Below are 9416 nucleotides of genomic sequence, written 5' to 3' on the forward strand. Positions count from 1 at the left end.
CATGCCATGCGCGACTTCTAGCTTGCTTTTGACGGGCTTCATATTTTGGGCCTCATATTCTTATCTGTCTAAATGTATTTGGGCTTGTTGGCTTTGGAGGCTTCTTCTTTTCTTTTCTTTTCTTTAGAACGAGAGATGAATATATATATAGAAAGCATTAATGAACAAATTTTTTTTACTAAGAACACTACTATGTATTTAGAAATGTAATATTTTTTTAAGTATTTTTTATTTAAAATATATTAAAATAATATATTTTTTATTTTTTAAGAATTATCTTGATATCATCTTATTAAAAAGACTCAAAAATTAAAAAATAATTAATTTTAAATAAAATTTTTAATTTTTTTATAAAATGAATGCAATTAAAAATGACTCTTTAACTTAATTATATGCATTAACTAAGGGTATGTGTTGATGGTGTTTGGGAGTGTGGTAATAATTAATTTTTAAAATATTTTTTGTCTAGAAATATATTAAATAATATATTTTTAAAAAAAAAATTATTTTTGATATCAATATATTAAAAAATTAAAATATATATAAAAAAATTAAAATTAAAAAATTAAAATTTCATGAAATATAATTTATATCGTGTTCCGTATAAAGGGTGTGTATGGTATAGAGGTATAAGTCGGTGGAACAATTTAGCAAATGATGATAACGTGAAACAACTAATTAATTAGTTTAACAAATGTAGAATTAAAAAATCACATGGTCATAGCCGACCATTTGGTCAAAACAATATTTTTGTGTAGAAAAACACACCGCCATGGAGGGATTTTTGAGGACAGTGGAGGAATGGAGAGGGCGAAAATGGGGTAGATGCATTCTATCTCGACTAATTAAAAATTAAGACCGTCTTAATTATTTGGAATAAGATTAATCTAGGTGTATTTACAATTGTACCTCGCAAAGCAAAAATCTCTGTTGGTAGGTATCATAATTACCATGTTAATTAAATTCTTAATAGTGGTGAGATTTTTTGGTTTAAACTATAATAATCTTGAAGAGAAACAAATCACAAAGATCTATTTGCAACGTTAAAGAATTAAATTATAAAAAAACAACAAAAAATTAAAGAAAAAAAAGGAAAAAAACAAGAAACATTGTTCCAGTAAGAAGTGAGAAAAGTTCCGGTAAGAATAATATTATAAAAAATTTTGTTTTGATATGTTATGTTAAAAATAAATTTTTAAAAATAAAATAATATTATTTTACTATATTTTTAAATATAAATTATTTTAAAAACAACCTTATAATCACTTTTCCTTACATATTCAGTGGTTAAACGTTCAAACACATCTTCTACTCATATATATTATATACTAGTCGTTCCCTTGCAGGCATGAAATTAATAATTGCAAAGGTGCAATTATTTCTCAAGTTCACATCCCATTTTAGGAGTGCTGGACCAGCCGACATTTAGCATCGATCTACCCTGTCTGCTGACAGTCGACATTTCAAGTGTATTTGTTTTTTATATTGTGGTTTTAAAAAATAAATTGTTTTTAAAAATATAATTAGATATGGTTAATTAGATTTAGATATGTATTTAATAAAAATTAATAATTATATAGATATAATTTTTCTAAAGTTACTAAAAATTTACATAATTATTAATTTTAAAATTTATAAAATTAAATTAAAATTTACACAAGTTAATCAGATATACACGTTAATAATAATAATAATAATAAATAAATAAATAAATAAAACAAACTTGCATAGGTTATACTATGTAACATGCGTGTTTGCCTCATGCTAGACAGGCAGATCCTACCATATCGTGGGTTGCAATGAACACTGTCTCCCTGCCTCGTAGCCAGCACAATACCTCGGTTCATGCCATGGCTTCGTCCAACTACCAACCGTATGCATCTCAGAAGAAGCTTTTCTTTGTTATCCATGCAAAATAAAATAACAAGCAATGTTTCTGCACACTATGGACAATACTTCCTCGTATATAGGCATGGGCGGAGGTGTGCTGTATACCAGGTGAAGATTTTATTAATATTTTTAATTATTTTTATATAAAAAATAATTTTTAATTTTTGATTAAGTTATTAAAAAATTCTGAAAATTTATGTGGAACTTTTTAATATGATGTTTTAGCTTGAGTTAAAATTTTTGAATAATTTCAGAATTTTTTTAGAAATTGAGAAATTTGATGAAAAATCACAATTTGATCAATTTTACATATATTATTAGGTGTAATTTTCAACCTGATCATCAGATTGAGCTGAAATTTTATGAGGAATCTTAAAAAATATTGAATAAAATCTGGTTAAAATTTTAGGATGAACGGAGCTTGGTAGTGCTAATAAAAAAAACCGTCAAATAAAAGCAAAACGACTCATTAAGAGTAAAACAATTATTTTCCATTAAAAAATAAAATAAATAAGTTATTCCTTCCTTTTATATATTGCCGACTAGATAGTAGCAAAATAAGAAAAGAAATGGTTAAAGAGAAATAGATAAAAGTAAGGGAAAAATATAGAAAAAATCCAAGGAAAAAAAAAAGAGAAATAGATAAAAGTAAGGGAAAAACATAGAAAAAATCTAATGAAAAAAAAAAGAGTGAGAGAATAACTTTGTAAAGTTATAAAGTCCAACTTATAAAATAATGATAAAAAAAATCAAGTGAAGGAAAGAGGAATTGAGAGAGAGCAAAAATTTAATTATTTTGTTTTCTAATTGACATGAGATTGTTATTTTATTTCGGTTAAAGGGTTGTTATAATATCGATTCAAATTTAATTATAGATGAATTATATTCCACAAAACATCAAAAGATGTAACTTTAATAGTGCGTTTATTTTTGTTTTCATTTTAATTTTATGTACTTTTAAATTTATTTTTTAACATTTGGATAATATATTTGAATTAAAACTTTACTATTAACTTTAAAAATTCATGTATATAAGTTAATAATTAATCTTTAAAAATATTTATATATTTATTTAATAGTCCAGGATAGAAATTTTTGTTAAAAATATTTATATATTTATTTAATAGTGCAGGATAGAAATTTTTTTGGCTCTACTCTTAGGTTTATTTAAAGCCCAGAGTTTACCTTTAAAGTTTAAAATTTTGTTGGGTTAGATGAAATATCACTGGGCAACAATTTTCTCTTAAAAAAAATGTGAGAACAGCCTTTGTTTTAAAAAAACCATTCTTCTCAGCCTTTGCGAGAACAGCCTTTGTTTTAAAAAAACCATTCTTCTCAGCCTTTGCGAGAACCATGTTTATAAAATTTTGATTATTAAAAAAAAAAACAATGTTTTTGCGTGATAGGGGAGGACGATTCCCATTTATTTCGAGGCAAATGGTAGTGTAAATAAAGCTTAAAACTAAAACATGTATATTTTTGTGGCCTTCTTGACCTTTCATTAATGGAAACTCCCTGCGTTATTAACACACATGATTCATTGACACTAAAAATATGTTGAATGGTGTGGAAATTGGAAGAGAGAGAGAGGGAATCAAGAAAATATAGAGAGCATGCATTGAGTCAACGGGCAGTCTCCTTCACAGACAGAGTAAAAGATTGGTTCTTGGAACATTAACGATGAAGTGAATGTATGCAGGTGATTTTCCGACGACACGAACCACCTTTGGATCTTTCCTTTGATTTAGACCAAGGATAACCAAATATCCTCAATGAATAAATAAATAAATAAATTAGTGTCAATATATTTTGATGAACACTTCAAGGCTAGAATATTGAACAGCCAATTACCAATCCTAGTGAACCTCAGAGATAGATATCCAATACAAGTTATGGATTAATTTAAGCTCACAGGCAAAAAACTAGAACAAAAATACAAGAAAAGGAAGAGAGATTACTGTAGTTTGACGTATCCTTTGTGGGTTTTTTAAACCTAATACTTAAATTTTAACAGCAATCTAGATCTTCCTTAATTAAAAAACAAAGACATAGTTAGCCAACTCCATTAGTCCTAAACCAGAACCACTAACTACATAAAACCTGGTGCCAATCATGCCCATCTTTCCCTGGGGAAAGGTTAACCTCCCGGTCATGCAGTTAGGTCAACTTCCATACATTTTGTCACGCGTCCACCATATTTATAACCTATACTGGCCCCATTGATTAATATAGATAAATCCACACATGTTATCTCCAAGAACATCAACTATTATTATTATTATTTTATTATTATAAACATATTGGTCACGTAATACTGCAGTAATGTATACGGCGTAGGGTGACCCCCGTCTTGCAAGTAAATTAATTCCTCATTGAAAAGTCATGGAAAGTTTAACCTAATTCTTGTAACGAAGGAGCATTTCCCATCATTTTCTAGCACTTGCGCTGTCTGCATGTGGGTTGTGTTTGATTAATGTTTTGGATTGGTAAAAAAAAATATTTGATTAATTATATATATATAATAAATATATTTTTAGAATAATTTTGAATTTTCCAGTCCAACTGTTCTCATTTATTTTATCTCAAGATCATGATCAGTCACTATCATATTGACTGGACTCCAAGGATACCAACACCCAAGTCATTCTTCTTCGCCGTCCTGTTTTTTCTGCAATCATATTCCACTGAGAAAGCGACACACACACTGATTAATTTGTGATATTCGATCTCCTTCGTTTATCACCATTCGTTTGTATACAACGGATAGGACTCGCACTCGGTTTTAATTGACTATATATGCGTGTTTCACGGTTTGAGTGCAAATTATATTATATGCTAAAATAAACTGGGATATGACTCCCTTAATTTCTCTAGTATTCATATATAAATAATGAAGGAGGTCCCTCACTCATTGTTGTTAACGACTTTTGTTTTTGTTTATATATATATATATATATAGTCATTGAGACTGTTTCAACGACAGCCTGGGCGACACTTGCCTCGCACTTTTCCTCTTGTTCTATTTACTTTTTTGCTGATTTTTTTTAAAACTGTGTCCACTAGCAAGTTAATAATTAGATGGCCTCCTTGTACAAAGTATAGTTTAGCAAATAAAGGTTTGTCTCTTTGGAAGAAGTGTTATACAATGGATTTGAATGGGGTTTTCTTATGTTGAATTTAGTTCATGTCTCATGACATAAGAGATACATATAGAAAAAATAAAAAATATATTTGATTAAAAAACATGTAATATAAAATAAAATACAATATTTTTAAAGTAAATTTTATTAGAAACCGGTTGTTTTTGTTTTAGAATAAACTCGTCTCTTTCAGGAGCCAACAAGTTAGTTTGTTAGTGCAAGTCAATATGTTAATGTTGATAATAACTTGGTCATTAGCTTATGGTTTTTTTATTTTTCTGTTACCACAATCTTCAACTAAGAAGATGTGGTTCGTTTTCCCCTAATTTCAAGTTGTAATGACTATTTAAGTCAAATGTACACTACTAAATAAAATGTATTTTTATAGTTAAATTATACAAGATCTTTGGTATTATAACAATCGGTATCAGAGCCTCTTAACAAGGCCTGGCTGTGAGTACAAGAGTGAAAAGAAAAACTTGAGTGTTTCTTTAAAATGATAAAAGGAAGCAGTACCAATCATGTGCCTAAGTTTGTAAGACACTATGATTATTGAGCTGAGCTGAACTGACAAAGAATCTGCTTCGTTCCAAAGAATATTGGAATGTTGTAGATCATGGCATCATGATGGATGTCGCAGGAAAAGCAAGGTTGTAAAAAACATTTTTTTGACACGACAAGAAATGTATAATATAAACTCGGATCGTAAACTCAAATTGTAAAATCATAAAATCACAAGAAAAATATTTTAGCTAATTATATATTGATAATTTCAGTCAAGTAGTAAATAATAATATAACACAATTAAAATAAAAGTGAAATAAACAATAAAAATATCCAAATACCTTAAAATACATAATTCAAATAAAAATTCATGCATGGTTTAAATAACTTAAAGATACAAAAAGAAAAAAAATAAGATTGAACAACTATGTTTTATTGATAGAGTTTCAGAACATTTTCTAGAGGACAGGTATTGAAACACACTGCAGACAACTAGTGAGATGATACAACATTCTAAGGTATATCACCAACTTCAAAAAAAAATTAACAGGGACCAATATAATGAATCTGTGACAACGAGAACAAAAACATACAAAATGACATCAATTTAATCTAATGTCACCTCACCATCCACCTTTTTTTATGTTAGTAACAAGTTCTAGAAATAATGTCCAAATATCCCACCAAGCAAGACTTGTATTTCAAGTTATTTCTAAGTCTTTGTTGTCTTTTTTTGTAGTTAACAAATGGTTAGTCTAAAACGCAGTATTTCTCTCTTTATAAGTATTCATATCTCTTATTTTACTCCTTTGATTCATCATTGTTTACCTCTGTCTTCCCATGGTTTTGATCTTTCAATCATGTCTTCTCGGTCTAAAATACAGTATAAGGCTTTCCCATACCCAAGATCCTCTAATGCTGGCGTTAGTCTACTAAGATTCAAATTTTGAGATTTGGGCAATAGGACAAGAAGAGAAAGGGGAGTGGGGACTATATAGTGGAGTGTTAGGGGACTCAGACAGGGAGGTAGTAAATTTTTTTAACTTTTACAGGTTAAAACTCAAAATTGGTCATACTCGGTCAAACTCATAAAATCGGTTCGATTTTACTGATTTTAACCGAGTTTGAAGGATTTTGACATATTTCAAGTTTTAACCTGATTTGACATGTTATATACATGTTGACTCGTAAAATCATAAGATTTCAAAAGTCAACTCGCGATTTTAACAACCTTCCGAAGGAGTATGAAGAAAACAAGTTAAAGGATTTGAAGGCAAATAATCTTCTATATCAAGCAATTGAACGAGACATGTTTGAAACCATTCTTGACATGAGCTCTTCAAAGACAATATGAGAATCTATGAAACAAAAATTTCAAGGCTCGACAAGGGTTAATAAAGCACAGTTACAATCATTACACTGTGATTTTGAAATTCTTTGTACAAGGGAAGGAGAAACTATGAATACCTACTTTGCTTGAGTTTTATCTATAGCCAATAAAATGAAGGCTCATGGTGAAAATCTAAATGAAACAATGATCACAAAAAAGATTATTCAATCAATAATTTCTAAATTCAACTATGTGGTTTGTTCAATTAAAAAATCTAACAACATGACTATAATGACCATAGACAAACTTTATAGCAGTCTTCTGGTGCATGAGCAAAGGATGAAGAGTCAAGGAGAAGAAGAGCAATTCCTTAAAATTACCCATGAAGACAAAGTAGGAAGAGGAGCTTGGAAATGTGAACGTAGTAAAGGAAGGCATAACTTCAACAAAGCTACTGTGGAATGCTATAAATGTCAAAAACTAGGACATTTTCAAAATGAGTATCTTAGTTAGGAAAAAGGTGTAAATTATACCGAGTTGGATGAAGAGGAAGAACTTCTACTAATGGTTAATGTTCAGGATAAGAAAACAAGCAAATAAAAGGTCTGGTTTCTAGACTCAGGATGTTCTAACCATATGTTAAGAAATAAAGATTGGTTCCTAGAGATGGATGAGCAGTTTAGACATTCAGTCAAGCTGAGCAATGAAGCAAAAATAATGGTGATGGGAAAAGGAAGTGTTAAGCTTATGATTGTAAGACTAACTCAAGTAGTAAGAGATGTGTTTTTCATTCCTGAGCTTAAGAATAACTTATTAAGCATTGGACAACTTCAAGAGAAGGGACTTGCTATTGTTATGAAGGATAAGGCTTGTAAAATATAACATCCTATGATAGGCCTTATTATGCAAACTTTTATGGCAACAAATATGATGCTTGTTTTACTAGCCACTATGATTATTTGGCCTTTAAATTGTCTAATAGCAAGTGTGGATGACTTATCAGACCTGTGGTATCGTCACTATGGCCATATGAACAACAAAAGTCTCAAAACTTTGGAGAGCAAGCAACTTGTCAAAGGACTTCCTCGACTCAAAGCCACAAACACAGCATGCATAGTGTGTCATCATGGCAAATAACATCGAACAATCATCCCTAAGAAAAGTTAGTTGAAAGCTTCAAAAAGACTTCAACTAGTGCATGCAGATTTGTGTGGTCTAATTACTCTAACTGCAAGCAATCTAAAAAGGTACTTATTATGCTTTGTAGATGATTTCAACAGAAAGGTTTAGATTTATTTTTTAGCCAAGAAGAGTGAAACTTTTTCCATGTTTAAAGTATTTAAAAGCCTTGTGAAAAAATAATCAAAGTGTGATATATGATGTTTGAGGATAAACAGGTGATGTGAGTTTACTTTCAAAAAATTCAATTTGTTTTGCCTTAATCATGGCATTAAGAGGCAACTTATTGCTGCCTATACTCCTTAACAGAATGGAGTGGCAAAACGTTAAAATTAAACTATATTAAACATGGATCGATGCTTGCTTTCAGAGAAAGAAATGCCTAAACTATTCTTGCTAGAAGCAGTTCGATGGGAACTGCATATATTGAATATGAGTCTAACTGTGGCTGTAAAAGAAAAGACTCTTGATGAGTGTTGGAGTGGAAACAAACTCAATATTGAGTACTTTAGAATTTTCAGTTGTATTACAAATATGCATATTACTGACAAAGAGAGGACAAAGTTAAATGAAAAGAGTAATAGATGTGTGTTTATAGGTGTTAGTGAAGAATCTAAAGCCTATCAGCTTTATGATCATAAGACCAAATAGGTGATTGTTAGTAGGGATGCAGTGTTTAATGAGAATGAGGGATAACATTAGAGGAAGAGTGATGATGAAGTGAGGAGTGATGTCTTTACTTAAGAAGATACAAATTATGATGGAGAAATAATGATTATAATGAGAAATAAGTAAAAAGAGATAATTTGGGTACAAAAGGAGTTAAAAATAATAATGAACTGGAATGTGGAAATGATAGTGCTGCCTCAGTGGAGAATGTTGAAATATTAGAAGATGAAGATGATGACACTTTAGGGGAGAATGGTATTGCTACACCATAAAATGATACATTAGGGGAAAATAATTCTTCTATACTAAAAGAAAGAGTTAAACGGACACCTAGATGGATGGATGGATGATTATATTCATAGAGCTGGTTTTCCTGATTAATCAATGTGCTTTATGGTATATTGATTGATACTTAAAAGTGTATTTTTATCAAGGTTTTATATCATCATTTTGCACCTGAAGTATTAATAACTCCTTAACTAAAGCATGTTTTATAATAATATATCTAATAATATAAGATACCTTTAATTTATGGTAAATGTTCATTTTAAATACAGGCCTATCACATAAATGAAAATATTGATTGATGACTTTAAGAACTTAAAGTGCAAGGATAAAGAGATGGCCAAACTTAGAAAAGAGATGTCGGTGCAATCCAAACCAGAACACTGCTCGGTAATTAGGTCATATCTGGAGCTATAGAT

General features: G+C 29.7%; 1 long non-coding RNA gene across 1 annotated transcript in view; it reads right to left on the bottom strand.

Moving 5' to 3' along the window:
- Positions 1 to 6641: 6641 nt before the first annotated feature.
- The window catches only part of LOC105126493 (uncharacterized), a 13401-nt gene continuing 10626 nt past the window's right edge, over positions 6642 to 9416 (bottom strand). Inside the window, exon 3 of the long non-coding RNA XR_842441.1 lies at positions 6642 to 6765. This is a non-coding gene — a long non-coding RNA (uncharacterized LOC105126493). The remainder of the gene's footprint in view (positions 6766 to 9416) is intronic.

The sequence above is a fragment of the Populus euphratica genome, unplaced genomic scaffold (genome assembly GCF_000495115.2).
Source record: "Populus euphratica unplaced genomic scaffold, PopEup_1.0 scaffold41.1, whole genome shotgun sequence".
Classification (NCBI taxonomy): domain Eukaryota; kingdom Viridiplantae; phylum Streptophyta; class Magnoliopsida; order Malpighiales; family Salicaceae; genus Populus; species Populus euphratica.